This window comes from Tenrec ecaudatus (assembly GCF_050624435.1).
Source record: "Tenrec ecaudatus isolate mTenEca1 chromosome 5 unlocalized genomic scaffold, mTenEca1.hap1 SUPER_5_unloc_1, whole genome shotgun sequence".
Classification (NCBI taxonomy): domain Eukaryota; kingdom Metazoa; phylum Chordata; class Mammalia; order Afrosoricida; family Tenrecidae; genus Tenrec; species Tenrec ecaudatus.
The window spans coordinates 607294-625546 of record NW_027457599.1 but is presented as its reverse complement, the minus strand read 5'-3'; the positions used below and the strand labels follow the sequence as shown (position 1 = coordinate 625546).

At 46.3% G+C, this 18253-nt stretch overlaps 1 long non-coding RNA gene across 1 annotated transcript; it reads left to right on the top strand.

Moving 5' to 3' along the window:
• Positions 1–5143: 5143 nt before the first annotated feature.
• LOC142435867 (uncharacterized) lies at positions 5144–12665 on the top strand. The gene is made up of 3 exons (XR_012781617.1): positions 5144–5311; positions 6472–12171; positions 12297–12665. It is a non-coding gene; the product is annotated as an uncharacterized LOC142435867 (long non-coding RNA).
• The last annotated feature ends 5588 nt before the right edge of the window (positions 12666–18253 follow it).

Sequence of the window (18253 nt, the reverse complement as noted above, 5' to 3'; positions counted from 1 at the left end):
GTTCTGCTCTGATCTCATAGAGTCGCTATGGCTCAGCATCGACTCCATCGAAGTGAGCTGACAAACTAAAGGCAGGAGATCTGAAAGAGGATGCGGACACGTTGTCTCAGGTACTTTGGACATATTACTATGGTGGAACCAGTCCTGCAAGAAGGGCGTCATTTTTGGCAGAGGGTTAGCAAACAAGAGGAAGACCCTTACTTAGGTGGATTGACACCGTGGCTGCGAGAATCGGCTCAAATACAGTAACAAGTGCGAGGATGGCGCAGGACTGGGCTTTGTTTCTCTCTCTAGTGCACAGGCCCCTATGAATCCGAACTGACTCCAGGGCTCTACAACATCAACTACTACAACCCTGAAGTTCAAACCTACCCAGTGGCTTCCCAAAAGGGAGGTGTGGCCATGTGCCTCTGTAAAGATGACAGCTAGGGAGCCCCTGCGGGGCAGTTCTACTCTGTGGCACAGGGGCAGCCAGGAGTCGGAATGTGCTTCACAGCAAAGGGTGTGCTTTGTCTCAGTTTGTGCCTGCTGCTGTTTATGCTATGCACTGAGTTTAACATGTGACACTCAGGAGCGAATGAATGGAAACACACCCATGATGCTTCCATGATGCCAGATGCAAGCTGACACTGTTTCTGAGTTCTGGGCATATTATTTTTTCAGAGATAATTTCCTGTAGCGGTGACACACCGAGTCCTATTTCATGTAAAAGCATCAGCAGCAGAGGAAAGCACTGCACAGAGAGAAGACTATGACACGTAACAGGCTTTCCATAGAGGAACAAAAGGGTGGATGTCTTGGGCTGCACTCTTTTCTTGTATACAGACAGTAAACAAGCTGAACACATCTCACCTAAGCATAACATTACAACTACCTGAAGCCCAGCTCAGGCATCTGGACAAGAGGCAGCAAGGAAGGATGGGAGAGAGTTAATGGGCTGGGCGTCCCCAAAGGTGCAGAGTGGGAATCAAGGGAGGATCCAGGACGAGCCAAGGCTTCTGGCAGAAGTCTGAGAGGAGAGCAGCAGAAAGGAGCTGCTCTCTGGGTCCTCACAGATGTAGCCAGTGAGAGAGCAGCAGTGCTGCCCCCTGGCGGTGCGCCGAAGGCAGGGCCGCTTCCCCCAGGGCTGGAGAGCTCTGGGGAAAGACAAACCGTGTCACTTTGGATGCCAAGTAAGGGGGCACTGTGTGCCGGTGGTGTACCTATGTTGGCCAAAGCGCTGCCCACTGTGCATTTGCTTCCCACAAGCACAGTTATCCTTCCTCGTGCATCCAGGAAAGACAGTTCTAGAAAAACACAAGCAGTAAAATAAAACACTGCCAGGTCTCGAACCATCCTCACCATTGTTACTATGCCCACTGGTGTAGCCACTGGTTCGAGCTGTTTTATTGCCCGTCCTCCACTTTTTGCCAAGCATCATGTCCTTCATGGACTTGATGTCCCTTCAGGGACTGGTCTCTCCTGACAGCACGTCCAAAGATATCAAATGAAGTCCAGCCATCCTTTGTCCCCATGTTCTCTTGGCAGTCCTTGTACTTTTATTGCTCAGTGTCTGATTATTTGGGACCAGGCCTTATTGCTGCCCCTTCCTCACCTTGGCCCCCAATCCCGACCCCAAGCCCTGCACATCCACTGTGTGAAACCTCCTGTTCCTGTAACCATCCCTGTGCTTTTGTGTGGGGGGTCTAGCTGGGTTCCCCTGGCAATTCGCCAGCTGCCCTTGGGAAAGTTCATGGAGTCGGCTAATTAGTAGAAAAGCCAAACGTCCAGCTGAGATTGGTTTACTCCCTAGCACCCTTGGGCAGGAGCACAGCCCCACTCCCGGTCCCAGGTAGCCAACGACCACACCTAGGTTCTCCGGACTTGGCAGCTGTAACATGTGGCCTGGGCTTCCCCTTCATTTCCTGCTCCTTTCTGGCTTGCTGTCTGACTTTTCTTTGCGGAATTAAAGCTGCAAATTGACAGGATCCCATAAACACTCTAAAGCCACAAAAAAACACCAAATGCCCACCCAAACATGTGAAACTTCCAAAAATCATCCTTAGAAGATTCCCAAACCCTAAACATTCCTAAACCCCATATATGCCCTGAAAACACCATGAAAGCCCTAAGAAAACCTAAAATGCTGGGGGGAAAAAACACATATAATATTAAAAATACCCTAAAATCCCTAAGGAACTCTGCAACATCACTAAAAACACCCTATTGTGCTGAAAAATACCTATACACTCTAAAAAACCACCCCTAAATCCCTTAAACACTCCCTAAAATCTTATAAAACACCCTAAAAACCCCAAACCACCCGAATGCCCCAAACACACCTTGAACGTCCACAAACAACCTAAAAGCCCTAAAAAATCACATGCCACCAAAAAGCCCTAAATGACCGCAAAATTCCAACTCATAGCCACCCTATAAGAGGGATTCTGGAGCTGTCAGTCTTTTATGGGAACAGCTTTATCGTTCTCCCAAGGAGAAGTTGGTAGGTTTGAAACCCTGACCTCATATTTAGCAGTCTAATAATTGCTGGACAGTGCCACCAAGGCTCTACTGGTGTAGTGGGTTACACATTGGGCTGCTAACCTCAAGGGAAACGGTTCAAAACCACCACCCACTCCTTGGGAGAAAGAAGAAGCTTTCTTTCTATTCCCCTAGATTTCTCATTGAAGGTGTAAAGTAACCTGTTAAATGCTCGCAGTGGCAGCAGCAATGTCTCATAACCATGGGGAAATGTGGTTCAGAAACTTCAGAAGCAAGCATCCACCAGTAGGTGACTGACCAGCAGTATTGACTTGGGCAAAGAGAAGGTGACATGGAAGGGTAAGGAGAAGAATGCGTGCAGAGGGCAGGTTGGCAGCTGAGCCTAAGTCCAGTAGAAACAACAGCAGAATGGCCTGTTCCTGGAAGGGCCACAGGAGATGGTGCGACTTCATGTAGCCCCCACTTACATGTGTAACAGCAGCAATTGCCTGAACACGTGGTCTCCCCAGGGAGGAGCCTTTGTGTGGTGTTAAGATGCTGTTACTGTCTGTTGTACTGTGGTGGCCTGCATTTGGCTGTAATGGTGGAAATTTTGCAGCCAGTAGTTCAAATGCCTGCTGGGTCACTCACTGCAGGTAGACTTCAGCAGTTTCCAGACAGAGAGACGAGGGAGGAGGACCTGGTCTTCCACTTCTGAAAGAACTGGCCAGTGTGAACCTTGTGAATGGCAGAACACTATACCTGAACATGAGTACCGCAGGCTATAAGGCATGATGGATTGACACAGTGGCTGCAGCAATGTGCTCAAACATAGGATAGTGCTGGCCTGGAAAATAGTTCATCGTCCATTAAAAAAAATCATTATATAGGGGCTCATACAACTTTTGTTGTTGTTTTTCCCTAAGGGAGAGCAGTGTATTGGTACACTGAGAGGTATATAGATCAATGGATTCGAACAGAAAAGCTACACATATATTCACCAGTCAACAGGAAACTAGCCTTCGAAAAAGGACACAGAAATATCCAAAGGGACAAATTCTGCTTGCTCAACAAATGGTGTTGGAGAAACTGAGATACCGTATGTAGGAAAATGAAGCAAGCCCCAAACCTTCCCCCATGCACAGAAATTAACTGAAGAGGGGTTAAAACCTGAAAGTAAACCTCCGGGCTATCATAATCAATTTTTCGATGACCTCATCGGTCAGAAATCATTGTAGGAACGCCAAAGCGTTCTTGTGTTCAACGTCTACATACATAGCAGGTGCTCCAGTAAAGGGGAATCTTGGTGGAGCTGGCTCATCCATTCCTGAAGAGAGTAGAGCACCACGTTGGCCCATCACAGAGCTCAGGTGTAGAATCTTCCTCACTGTCATCCTTTATCTCAGCAGTGTCAGTGTTGGATTATGAATTTCCCAAAGAACCAGTATCGCTCAATTCTGTGCACAATGCTGACTCACTCTCGCTGTTATTTCACTGGTCTAAAAACCCATTTAGGTTAAAATGACACTTTTTTGATGCCATGACCTAAAATTTTTAGTGAGAAAATGTTCCTAATGACATTACTTGGGTCTTCCTCTAATCCTGATGCCATGTTCTTTTTCACATAGGCCAGCTTCTTGTATAAATTGCTCAGCATACAGATGGAATAAAAACAGTGAAAGGATACAACCCTGATGCACACCTTTTCTGATTTTAAACCATGCAGTATCACCTTGTCCTGTTCACAGTCTCACCTGGTTCTATCTCTTGGCCTTTGTATAAGCTCCATATGAGTACAATGAAGTGTTGTGCAATGCCCATTCTTTTCCATGGTATCCCCAAGATCCACCTCCTTCCACTCGTGGTTTCCAGAACGTGGGGTTTGGACAAAGCCTGGATAGTCTCATGGCAAGACCAGATCAGGAATGGAGCTGAGCCGGGAGCAGCTTTATTTGCTTGCTCCAGGGAAAGTCTGCCAGGGGCTTTCTACAAATGATAAAGGTGAATCCCTCTCTCGTTACCCACTGATCATCTCTGAGCCTCTTGCTCTCATATCCCTTGCACAGACCTCTACCATTAGATGGACAATTAGGTAACGTTTGAACACTTTTCTGATGCTGAGCCTGGGGAGCAACTAATAGCTGAGTAAATATTGATTGAAAGATGGTGAGTGGAAGAAAATAGCTTTGCCAGGTCCAGGTTGTGATGGAGATGAGAGTGTTACCAAATCCTGCTGTCCCCATGGTGGGTTTGCTGTATTGTGCCCAGTCCTGAAAGTCTGAGCCAGGGGTTTTAACATGGCCCCTTTCAAAACATATAGGTGGAGGACCATGAGCTGTCCTTAGAGTGTGGCTTTACCAAGGTGATGTCCGCCCTGGAACGAAACAACCCAAGAACCTAGATCTTTGTGAAGGTGTTGGTAAGGGATGCCGCGGAAATCATAAACTTGACTGAAAGCAAAGGAAACTTTGCCTTCATGTGTCTGCAGCTGGACGAAGTGGTGCTGGAGCACACCCTCCTTTGCGATTCTTCTTGTTCTTTTTATGAGCTGCTCCCTGGCCTGTGCAGTCCCGTAAATCTGGAAACTCTTTGCTGGTGGGGGCAATTGTTATATCCTCCCCCCAGATCCAGATGTCTTGTCCATGGTCAGTGCGCAATCCTTGTTAGCCAGAGGAGTGGGGCATCTAAAGGCAGGCAGGGGTCACATACTTTTTTTCTACACTTTCTAGAAAGACCAGAGCTAAACATCTTGCAGCCCTTTTCATGTCCTCTTTCTTTTCTGTATTTATTTTCCAGGAAAGAGGAGAAGAAACGCGACAGCATCTACTGACAGCAAGTCAAATGCCATCGTGTGTGTTCAGAGGGCAGGCTGGTTCTCATTTGCCTAACTCATCAGTCCCATCGTGCCATGTCCATGTTAGATTGTTTAGGGAAACAGATGACATATGTTATGATGCTAAATAAGCTGAAACAGTGCCAGGATGGAGGCAGAAGGGGTTTATTTGTTTGTTTTTAAATGAAGCATGGCTTTCTAGTGACTTATTGTGGTGGGGAAGGGGGGCACCGAGGGCAACAAGACATGGTTGTGACAGTGGTCTGGGAATTGAGACAAATCATTGCTTCTGCAGCAGAGATGAGCTGCCTCTGACCTGTCAGTTACTTGAAGGGAGACTCTGCATTTGGTCAGACAAGTCTTAGTTGGAGATGGTACCAGCTTTCCTCCTGAGCCTCTGTGGTTCCCTTTGGACTACACAGGCCCGAATCGCTTTTAGCTGAGCAACAGCAAATGGCAACACAGACTTGCCATATTGCTCTTTTGCGTACACTCTTTAAAAATCGTACTAAATATACATGCATCAAAACATTCGTCACTTCCACGCTCTACAAGATTATAACTAAGTGGCATTCTGCATGTTGTTCATATTATCATCCTTACCCATTCCAAAATTATGTCATCACCCTTATGGAAGCTCAGTATCGTCTCAGGGATGGCACTTCCCCTCCAGGCCCTACTGGGTTAGGCTGGGTTGACTAGAGAAATAAATCCAAGGACACTCATATAGGTATAAGAAAGACTCCACCTCACTTATTTGTCCAATTGACATGGCATTATGTAACAACCATACTTACCTTCCTACCTATCCCTGGAAACAATTGGGATATGTTTGTCTCTATTCATTTTCCTAGCCTAGATATTTCTTGTAAGTGGAATTAAGCAAAATGTGTCCTTTTTGAAGCTGATTTATTTCACTCAGCATAATGCTTATGAGGTTCATTCCTCTTGTAGCCTGTGTCAAGAGTTCATTTCTCTTTATGGCTGAGTAGTAGTCCATTGTATATACCATAGGCAACATGTTTGACTTATCCATTCACCTATTGATGGGTATTTAGACCGTTGACACGTTTGCGAGATTGGGAATAATGTTGCAAGGGCCATCTGTGTATTTGTATCTATTTATGCGCTTGCTTTTAATTGCTTATATCCTTCATTTCCTTTTCTTTCCTTGTTAGACTCAGTATGATCCCCTTCTGCCCATCCTCTAGCCTCACAACCTCTGTGTCTGATGTGCCAGGATCTCACCAGGAGCCTTAACACCAAGATTCTGAGCCCTGACTGACCATTCTGATCATCCAGGGAATTGAATATTCCGGAGCACACAGAAGATGAAGTTATCAAAACTCCTTAGGCATAACCGAACAACTGGAGGGAGTGCTTTATTGGGCTTGGGGGCTGGGGATTATAGTTGTGAAGGACACCAAGGACAATTGTCATTACCTAGACTGTAAAGACTATGGTCGACATCCACGCTGGTGAGTAGCAGCTGGATCTCAGAAGCTCACAAGTGGCCATCTAGGTGGCAAGTATTGTCACCCTCACTCTGGAGGAAAGAGTGGTGAGTGGACCACATGAACATTAGACTTCATGACTCTGAGCACAGAATAACTAGATGATCTCCAACTATCAATTCCAACTTCTTTGAAAGGGATCACATCAAAAGGTCCTAGATAGTGAAGCAAAATTCACAGTCATAAAAGAGACCAGGCTTATTGGCTGGATAGGGACTAACAGAACCTCTGAAATGATGGTCCTTATTCACTAAGTTTGAAAATGAACTCCTACCTGTGGTTCAATATTCAGCCAAATAATAGATTGGTCTATAATGGGAGCAATTACACAAGTGAGGCACACAAACCTGAAAACAGCAAACCATTTGATCTCAAAAGGGCAGTATTAATCCAAGGCCCAAGTTCAGAAGGGTAGGAAGAGAGGAGGAAGGGAAACAGAAGACATAAGTAGGGAGTGGAATAAGTCATATTATATTGTGGAGATTGCAATAAGTGGCATAAAACACAATGTGTATGAATTGTTGAATAAAAAACTGATGATCTTGGTAAACCTTCACCCAATTCACAATAAAAACTTATGAGAGAGAAAAAAATCCAAGCACCTAGGCTGCATTCCAGACCAATAAAATCGGACTCAGTGGAGATGGGACAAAGATGTCTTTTGGACAGCTCTCTGGCAATCCCAATGAGCACACAGGCTGATACCCACCATCTGGAAACTATGGGGTAGCTGCTTCTCCGGTAATGCCTCGGGGGAGCGCTTGGGTCCGTCAAAGAATGCGGGATGATGAAGGGGCAAAGGTCATCAAACCTCACCCACAGCTTTACACTGGGGGGCTGCTCTCTGAGGAATGTGGGAAGGGTCCACTTGCATGCTGTCTCTGTGCAGCAGATCCAACAGACTCAACACCTTTCCAAAGCTGGCAAGAAAGTCCGAGAGACTAGATGTGGGCACCACGCTGTGAGTTTCCCAGAAGGCACGAGACAGATTGAGAGCAGTCACGGGAACACAGACTCCTCCGGAAATGCTGCCATGCGCAGAACATGCATCTCTAATTTCATTTCACACTGACTCAAGCATTCAGTCCTTTTTACGAAAACCCAGCTTCTCATTACAGTAACTGGTTTAAAATGACAATCTTCTGTTGAGCAAGTCTAAGAAATGACCTTCCTTTATTTTACATGGTATAAAAATTCAGTTTCCTAGGCCAATGGGCTCGAGGGACAGGTGTTTTTATGTACTAGACATGGCTTTCAAAGTTCTTCAATTGCCTAAATTAATAACGACTTTTTTCCTTTGGCTTTTCTAAGGGACACATTAATTTCAATCTTTTTCTAAGGAAGTGAATCTCTAGCTATCTCATTTGGATAACTTTCTGCCTTCAGAGTAGAATTTGAAATAATCTGCAAGGTTACCCCTTCCCCACCCTGCCCCAGCAGCCCAGCCTCTTTCTTCCTTCCGGCCTCCAGCCACCGGGGTTTGGTTGGGAAAGGAGATGCAGAAGGGAGTCTCTGGATTTTTCTATCTAAAGGTTGGCCACAACCCCCAGTAGACCAAATGTAATTCATTATGGGGGGTTTTGGTTTTACTACTTTAAGAGTTATCCTTAGGGAAATTACAAACAAACAGAAATAGGAAGACTTTATATTTTATTAAGGGATGTACTGCTCAGTCTCATTATATTTTAAAAGACAAAGTATAAAAAAAAATCTGGCTCCGTTTAAAATGTCCTGACTAGCAGAACTTAAAATACACAAATCTTAACATGAAAGTCTAGATGAATAAATAAAATAAACAACGAAACAGCTTTCTCAGGAAAAGCCATAATAAAGAGCTCGACTACTTTTTGAGCTGTTTAAGATGCTCGTGTTAAAGGGAAAAGAGTATCATTGTTGACTTTGAAATGTAGAACCATTTGCTTAATTCAGTGATGCTAAAATGGACAGTTTGGCTGAAGAAAGAAATTGGCTTGTAGCATTTGATGAGCAATTTCTTCTTTTGAATATAGAAATGACCAGGGATGCGGACACGCTTTTTATTCTTTTGAGGACCCTCTAACCAAGAAATCTTTTAAATGATCATTACACAGTGAATGCCTGGAGGCTCTGGAAACTATTATTTTGACATTATTATAAGCTCAAAATGATTCACCAATGCAAAAGAAGAAGAGAAAAAGCAATTAAATACTAAGCTGTAAACGCTGGAAGCTTTTCTGTGCTGAAAATAATTGAACAGAGTTTTTTCTTTTTTTAAGTAATAGTGTCCAAAGAGATTCAATGATCTTATTGCTTATGGATTTGGAGCTTAACTATATTCCTTATTTTAAATTTGATATTAGAATAGCAAGATTATAGACCATGATACAGTGTGACTTGGAGAAGTATCATTTCATTAAATTATCAAGTTAAGGCTCAAGGAGCCTGGTGGAATGTGTGTGACCATGAGGCCGGCCAGTTGGAATCCGCTAGTGGCTCACAGAGAAAGATGCGGTTCTCAGCTCCTGTAAAGATTTAGAACTTCGGGAACCCACAGGCATAGTTCTACGTTGTCCTTTCAGGGGTCCTCAAACTTTTTAAACAGCAGGCCAGTTCATTGTCCCTCAAACCCGCTGGAGGGCCGGATGATAGTTTAAAAATAAAACTATGCACAAATGCCTATGCGCACTGCACATACCTAATTTGAAGTTAAAAAAAACGGGGCAAAAACACCCGGCGTGCTGAATAAATGTCCTCTGAGGGCCATGCGGCCCGCAGGCCATAGTTTGAGGACCCCCTAGATTGATATAAGTCAGAATTGACTTGATAGTGTTAGGTTTCTGGGGTGGTTGACCTCAGTTCTTGCTTAGCAACGCTGAAAGAATTCATATGGCAGAAGCAGTTTTGTAAATCCAAGTGAATGTTATGGAAGAAAGTTTCAGGTATCGCAGTCCCCAAAAGTCCCCAGTATCTCCGGAAAGCACGCCGGGCTGCATGGCAGGGGTGGGGAAAGTTTGCAGCTGAATATGGCGGTTTCATGGGAGGAATACCTGAGCAGGAGTGCAGAACCAGCTGAGGAGCCACGGCAGGAACCCCCAAGGGCCTCACCCTCCACTTGCAGAGCACGTGAACAAGGGAGGGTGACAAGGAGCCCAGGCCTACTTCTATCACCTCCCAACACCACTGGAGGACATTGGTCGATCGTATTGGTTGATTTCGGTGCACTTTTGTGAAGTCCTATTCTGTATGACCAGGTGGACCTTCCACCTGGGTCTACATGACTTGGGTCAGAGCATGCTCAGTTCTGAATTTTGCCATAGGTGTCTAATGAGTGTGCCTGATGTATTTCCAACCCCTTTGTTGTGGCCTGGACAGCTCAATTTCGTTTAGTGCTGGCATTTGGGAAGACAAGCCCTAATCTAGCAACCTGTCAATAGCAGTAAGTGAATGGAATTACAACTCAACTCATAGCCATAAATTCAATTCGGACTCATAGTGACCCGAGAGGACAGGGCAGAATTTCCCCCTCAGGATTTCTGGGGCTGGAATTCTTTACAGGAATAAAAGTCTCTTTTTTCTCCCTCCCAATGGCTCCAAAGGACTGACCTTGCAAGGAGATGTCCAGCGGGTGCCAGCAGGCTCCTTCATTGAAAATCTCTGCTAGTTTCTGAAGCGGGAGGGAAATTTTGAGGAGGCCGTCTGCGGCAGAGTTAACTCCCCATTAAAGCCAATGAGCTTTTCCACATCTCTCAAAAAACAAACAAAAAAACCTAAAGTGACTACTTCAGATTAATATGCTGTAGGTAGAACCACCTCCCACTCACCAAACCAAACCAATCAACCAACCAACCAACCAAACAAACAAAAAACCCAAATCCTGTTGCCTTCAAGTCAGTTCTGACTCATGCTCACCCCTTGTGGTACAGAGTACAATTGTTGCATGAGGTTGGCTAGGCTGTACCCTTTATGAAAACAGATGACTCCTTCCTTTTGTGGTACAGCTAGGTGGTTTGAACTGATAACCTTTATATAAGCAGCCCTATCCAGCGATCTATGTCAACTAAAGTGTCAAAGCATGTAAAGACTGATCCACAACCCCCACTTCTCTCTTCCTCTTCTGTGATGACCTGGAATCCACCTTTTGATCTGGTGGCACCATATTTGTGAAGCAGCCCGAATCACTGACGGACGGTGTGCAGGACAAACACCCTGTAGAATTGCCCTTCCAGTGTCAGAATTTGCATGAACAAGAATAAACTTCTAGATTTTAAGCCACTGAGGTTCCAGGGGTAGCTTCTTTCTGCAGAACAGACTAGGCTATCCTGCCTGATCATCTCTTCACAGGGTTTTTGTGGAGAGCTACTGGAGCAGCTCGATCCAGGGGAGCTGCCAAAGCAGATACCTACACTTTATCTGGGATTGTAGGTTGTAGTACCAAAGTTTTTATTTGCCCGGGAGGCACTGAGTAAATTTTTTTTCTTCTGAAAACAGGACAATATGTAAGTAAGTTTGGAGACATATGTAGCTGGAGCTGAAAGTCCTCTTACCTTGCAGTTTTCTTTGGTAGAGATAGACTTGTTCTTAATGAAACCCATGACAGTCAGTGTCACAAATGACTTCTGAGGAGAGGCCAAACAGCTAAGTCAAGGCCAGCCTACCATTCTCTTAAATGCTGTCTCATGCTCTCATCTGCTCTGACGTGTCTGCTCAGGGGCATGTGGCAGCCACTAGGCGGGCCTTACCATTGGCACTGAAAATCATTGTAGGGGATATTAGAGGATTTACATCAAGAAGACCTGACTTCCTGGCCATTGCTCGGGGGCCACAGTTCCCAAGACAATCAGTGTCAAGGGCAAAACAAAATAAAACATGACGAGGGCTCTGGGGCTGGGTTGAGCTGGATATGTAACCAAAGCCCCTTTCTACCAGAATCTTCCCAAGAGGAGATTGCTCTTTTCCATAGCTAAACAATTTTGTTTAACACACGTTCTGCTGAGGAACCTTCTGGGAAGCAGAAGAAAATAAATCTGCCTTCCTTTGAATTAAGCTGGGTTGGGTCCAAGCCCTGTGTAGTGTCTATTCTTCTCATAACATCTAAAGGAGTCTGATTTCACCATTCTTAGCTATTAAAAAAAAAGTTCCAGGCACAATAATTCAATTTAAAATTACACACCAGGAGTAGTTCATATTTAATACACTTTATACAGGTATTACAGGTACAAGGGACATACTTGTTAACTGCCAGGTTGCTGGCTTGAACCAACCAGCTACTCCACAGGAGGTACTGTGTTTCTGTGAAGATTTACAGCTTGGAAGCCCACTGGGAGAGCTCTCCTCTGGCTTGAGTCTGAAGGTGCTTGACAGCAGTAGCCTTTTGTTTTTATAGAGGTAAAAAGCTTTCTTTCTTTTTTTTTTGGTATAAAGCTTTTTAGAACAACAAAAACAATTCCTTTTGGAAGTAAGCCAGAGCTAAAACCACAAGTTACATGCTTTACTTTTTTTCTGTCCTGCAGCTGGCAGCCACCCTTTCATCGATTGTGCACACCAGCATGGTGGTGAAGTGGTGAACTCTGCGCTCTCATTCCCCTGGCTTCACACTCGGTCTCCTCACTCATCGTGTGGCTTCACCCAACGCACGGAGCCTCCTGCAGGCTCCTCTCCCAGCGTGTGTAAAAGTGCGAAGGAGACAGACTTCCTCAGAGCTGTGCTTTAGAGAGAATCCTCCTCACATACTCAGCACCGCCTTGAATAGGGCAGCACTGCATACATGACAGCTACTTGATGATTGTTGATGGTGGTGGTGGTGTGTTTGTACGGATAAAAAAAGAGCCCTGAATGGTTATGTAACAAGTAAGGGAATAAATAGATCTTCCTTCATCCACCTTCATCTTTCATTGTTCTATCACTCTCTGATTGCAATATTAGAGGCTAAAATGGGCAGAATTCCCACCTCTGAACAAAGTTTGTGCACATGGGTGTGCATGCTTGTGTGTCCATGTGAGTGGGCCTGTACAATGTGTGTGCACGTGTGTGTGCACATGTGCACTGGAGCCTGGCAGCAGCAGGGGAGGCGCCTGTCTCTGTTCAGCAGTATCTGACGGCTGCTGCAGGTGTAATGAGAAGTGATTGATGATCTGTTCAGGGAGCTCCTGGGGTGGACTCAGGGAAGGAGCAGCAAAGAAGACATACTCATCTCCCCTGTATTTAGATGAGGTGACGGAGGTGGGTGGTAGAGGAGCAGCTACTCAGTAATGAGATCACAGGGGAAAGGCCTTGGATGAGGTGCCAGACAGCCCTGCTTTCCCAGAGAGGGTGGGGACTGGGAATGAGGCTGCATCCTGCCTAATCAGTTACAGTTGCTCTGTCACTCTGGGGAGGGAGGCAGATGAGGCAGGGAGCTTCCGGAATCTCTCATCTCCAGTCCTTCTAGGTGGATGTGGGAGCGTGTGAGGACGGCCACACTGGAGGGTCAGGGTTGATCGCCTTGCAGTGTGGAGCCCAGCCTGGACCTGCGTTGTGAAGGGTGACTAAGGAGCTCTGGGGGCAGGGTTCTGGGTGGGGGCTTTGTCTACTAAGACCCACAGCCGCGCCCTGTGTCGCAATGTTGGCATGCAATGTGCAAAGACTTGAGACAACGTGAAATGGACCATCCACTTCACTTGGAAAGACAGGAGGGCTGAAAATCAGATTGGGAGATCTGATCTCGTTTGCTGCACAGTTGTGAGAGGAGATATTCCTGGCTTCTCTCATGTTGGGAACCGGACATAATCAGCCTGACAAAACCAAGGCCATATTGCCTGCCCAGCAGGGCTAAAGCCACGTCACCTCAACCTTATCTCTACCCTGACACACACCAGATGGCCCACCCTTGTCTGCTCCAGCACCGGACATTCCAACTGCAGACTTGCGGCCGCCTGCCCTGTGTGCTCTACACCCCCGCCCTTCCTTTTTTTTTATCTCCCCTTTGAACTCCCTTGTTTGCCTCACCCTTTATAGAGAGGCTTGTGTAGCAATAAACTCAGACCTTGACAAGAATCTGCTTGGTCTCGCTCCTCTCTCTCGCCCGTTTCTCTTTCAGGCTGGGTCCTCCTTGGAACCCCTCGAATAACTGAGTCCCTCTGGCATGAAGGAGGTGATACGAATGCATTGATAGCCTAGTATCTGTCAGCTGGGAGCCACAACATAGTGAGAGCCCTTATTAATCATTTGGAGATTAGCTGAGGGGTGGGAGAAGCCAGGCATGAGGCTTTCCAGGGCTGCTCAGCATGCACAGGAGTCCTTTCCTGGGTTGGACAGAGGTGCTGCCATCTGAAAGCTCAGATAGAGCAGTTGGAAAATTAACTGACCTGGTACAAGATCTATTTACATATATCAAAAGATCCTGGGTAATAACATCTCATGTTTGTGCAGCATGCCACATTTGTCAAAGGGCTTTCTCATTTACTGTCTTACTTGGTCCTCAAACTAAGAGGCCTTTGGGCAGCTATTGCTGTTTAATTTTGGGCGTGGTAACAGCTTTGGGTATAGTACTGGGCTTGGAATCAGGCTGTGCAACCCACAGCAGGTCACTTAGCTGCTCTGGATTGGCTTTCTTCCTCTACGAAGGTCAGCGCTTGGACTAGACCATTTTCCCAGTGGCAGCTCTGCTGACATTTTGGCCAACATCCTTCTTGTGGGGCTGTGTTGTTCCCTGCACCAGGATGCTAAGCGAGCATCCCTGGTCTCAGCCCACTAGATGGCAGTGGGACTCCCTTCTTCAGAATGTCTCCAGGCATGGCCAAATGTCCCCAGCAGAGCATGCTGCTGGGCTGGCGCACGGCAGGATGATGCACTCAATGAGTTGGATTTTAAGTTTTCAGGTACTTTACATGTCTGCACAGGGAGACTACATCAACAATTACCCAGCAGTCAATGGGTCATCACTGACCCTCTCTATAATTCCAACTGAGATCATGAAGCACCGACTGAGTTTCTGAGCTTAGCACCCTGCATGGCACAAGTTGTTTAGCACTCAGCTACAAACTAAAAGGTTGGCAGTTCAAACCTATCCAGAGGCCTCTTAAACAAAATCCTGGTGGTCTGCTTCAGAAGAGTTGGAGCCATGAACACCCCATGGAGTGAAGAGATATAAACATGAATGTGGATGTGACTCTAGGTATAGCTAGAACCATGGAATCAACTACATCATGGAATCAACTTCAACTCCTGGCCTCCTTGTGTGTCCAAGAAGAACTGTGCTCCCCAGGGTCTTGAAAGGCTGCTTGGTCTGAAGTAGATTTGCAGGCCCTTCTTTCTACGTGCCGCTGGGTGGCCTCAACCTTCCAAGCATGCTATTAAAAGCCAATCCGTCACCTGTGTGCATCACTGAAGACACACGGACACAGGGAGCAATGCCCTGGCTGGGGCACTGGAACAGCGCTGGCATGCAGTGAGTGCTGCCCAGTTAGCGAACAGGTCTTCCCTTGGTACTTTCTCAGGTCTGTGTGAAGCTTTCTAAGCATCCAGAGTTCTCGGCCTGATTCTGCTGCCAACTTGCAGTGTGACTTCGAGCTAGTCTCTTGCCCTCTCTGGGCTTGATAACAAAAGCAGGGCAGGCCAGCCACAAATATCGTGTGGCTAGCAGGGGAAAGCAGTTGAGGACACAATTGCAGATGGAGTTCATCCTTTGGACTCATCGCCCCTCCTCCCTAACACCCCCCCCCCACTACACACACACACCTTTTCAACTGCACCAGATGGGTTTTAACTTTCCGGCACCAGAAAAGCAGACCTTGAGTTTTTTCCTTTATGGAATGTAGGCCACCCCTGCTTATGTGTCACATTCAGTCCTCGTTCTTCTCCCTACTCTTGTCCCTCCTCCAGTCTTCAACAAGTGACTGCAGGGCGGTTTCCCAGCAGGGCTGTGCTCAAAGATTCATAATGCTGGGTTTTCCTTTAGTTCTCCACAGTCTGGGGCTTGGGACAATCCAGGCATTACCTTATCAACTGCTCATTTTAGGGGGGAAGGACGGGGGCACTGGAAACACCACATGGGGCCCAATCCTTCTCTGCACGCATGTGAGGGGTTTCCAAGAGCTCGAATTTCAACTTAAGTGATTTATTTTTTGTTGTTTAATCGCGTGCCTGTCATCTGCTGGACATTTCTTCTACAGTGTTTTGTTGTTGTTAACCCCATTTCTAAGATCAGAGATAGAAGGGTCAGGCACAATAGGCAGTTAAATTGACTCAATCTGGGCTGTGAACCTGCTTCTGTCTGGTTCCTCATAGCCCTCAGTCATTTTAATGGAGGTGTTGTGAAGGGTGTGGGTTCAGCAGCCACACACTGCCTCATCTCGCCTCCTCGTTGATAGGCTGTGTACCCTTATGTGAGTTGTTTAATCTCCTACCAAGCTTGTGAGAGCACTACTTTTATTAGCTTCAATTTACCGAGGCTGTGAGAGGTCAGGGGAGCGAAGGCTTACAGATTGCCTGGCATATAATATGCTAATGATAGTCAAGATATATAACTAAGCATGTCTCTGTTCTTGGTTCTGTCAGTACCTGGTGTGTCCACAAAGGAGAAACCTGGTTTCCTGCTATTTTGAGCATCTAGTGTGAATGGCAGGAGATAAGTCACATGCTAATGAACCCTTGTGGTGTATTGGTTAAGCACCCTGGGGCCCGGCTATCAAAAGATATAGTGTCCAGGGTCTTAAAGACTGGAAGATAAACAAGGGGCCATCTAGCTAAGAAACAACAAAGCCCACATGGAAAAAGCACACCAGCCTACCCCAACATGATCGCTGAAGACAAAGCGGGTGCATAAGCAAATGTGGGCATGTTTTCTTGATGTGCACTCACCCTTTACATAAAACTCTCTCTTATACATACGCGTTTCTGTGGATTTGTTTCGCTAAGGCACCCAGACTAACATAAGCAGCATGGAACGCATTTAAGAAGCCTAGACAAGGGCAGGGCAGGATATTTGGAGGGACTGGATCCAGAATTAGAGAGGAAGGGGTGCTGGAGGTGAAACGGGCTGCTAGCTCCCTGTCCCAAGGAGGACAATGAGACTGCTGGCTCCCATGAAGATTTACAGTCTTGAAAACTCCATATAGGGTCACTGTGGTTGGAATCCACTGGACGGCAGTGGCCTTTTGGGATTGAAGGTGGAAGCCACCAACGGCTTCCTGCCATTGAGCCAAGGAGCCTCCGGAGAGTGTGGGAACTTCTGGAATACAGCGAACAACCTCTGCACATCTGCTTTTCGTGCTGCCCAAGTCATGCATTGACATTTTTCCAAAAGTGAACCATCACAGCTGCTCTCTCAGGAAGCTGGGGGCTGAGCCCGCTGGTTCCACTCCGTCAGCATTTCTGGTCCGGGTACCTGCCCTCTGCCCCGGCACAGGCAATGGGCTTTTGGAAGCAGTGCTCCCTGGGTAGTGGGTGTGATTTGGCTCCTCTGGCCTAACATGATGAATGCTGAGATGGGGTGGATACTAGGGGGTTAAGCTCCCTGACCTTTCCCTAGCCCAGGGGAAAACTTACTATTTAAAGTAAGTTTTAGACAGAATCTTTAGAAAGATAAATTGTTTACTTAATGTACACAATTACTCCCCAACACATCTGTTTTGTGTCTGCTCAACTCAACCTCATAGGCTATGGATGACCTTGAGCAAGTTTTTAAAGTCACAATGGGTTTCTACCAGGATTGAGAGTTCAGCTCTCTCAACTCTCCAACTGGTTATTAGCACCATAGTCTCATTTCTATTTATGGATTTACTTTGTTTGAGGGAAAAAAGACTCCCAATTCAACTATATTTTATTAGGAACTCCTTTGCTATGTTTTACACAAGAAAAAGGCACAAACCGCTGTTCTGGATGAAGGAGAGCATCCGCATGAGGCCCCAATGGTGTCGGAAGGACCCACAGCCACAGTTACTTAAATAAAATGACACCCATTCTGTCCTGCTGACTCTGACTCATAGTGACTCTGTGTAGGGATCCTGAAGTTGCTACCTTTACAGGAAGCAATAACCTCATCTTTCTCCTGTGGAATGACTAGTGGCTTTGAACCAGCGACCTTGCTGTTAATAGTCCAACACTATCCAGCATCACCACCTGAGCTCCTGAAAGCTTAAATGAGACATGGAAAACAAACACCTTTGTCACAAAACTGTCCCTGAAGACGGATCAATTCATGGAGTTGCGGGAGGGCCTGTGAGAGCATGAGCGGGACCTTCATTGGGATGTGCACACGACCGTATATCGCTGAGTCTGGCCCGGGGAGTGGACGCAAGCACACTGCCTGATGGACAAGCTTTCTACTGCCAGTCAGCAGTAGGAAGGAACTCAATGGTGGCTGAATGTGTGGCCCCTCAAAATGGATTTAGGGTCTCCACATAGACTCTCACTGTGAGCCACAGCCTATTGCTCAAAATTTAAGCTCAAATATGACTTAAATGCCTAACATTCTGTTTCCTTAAACTAG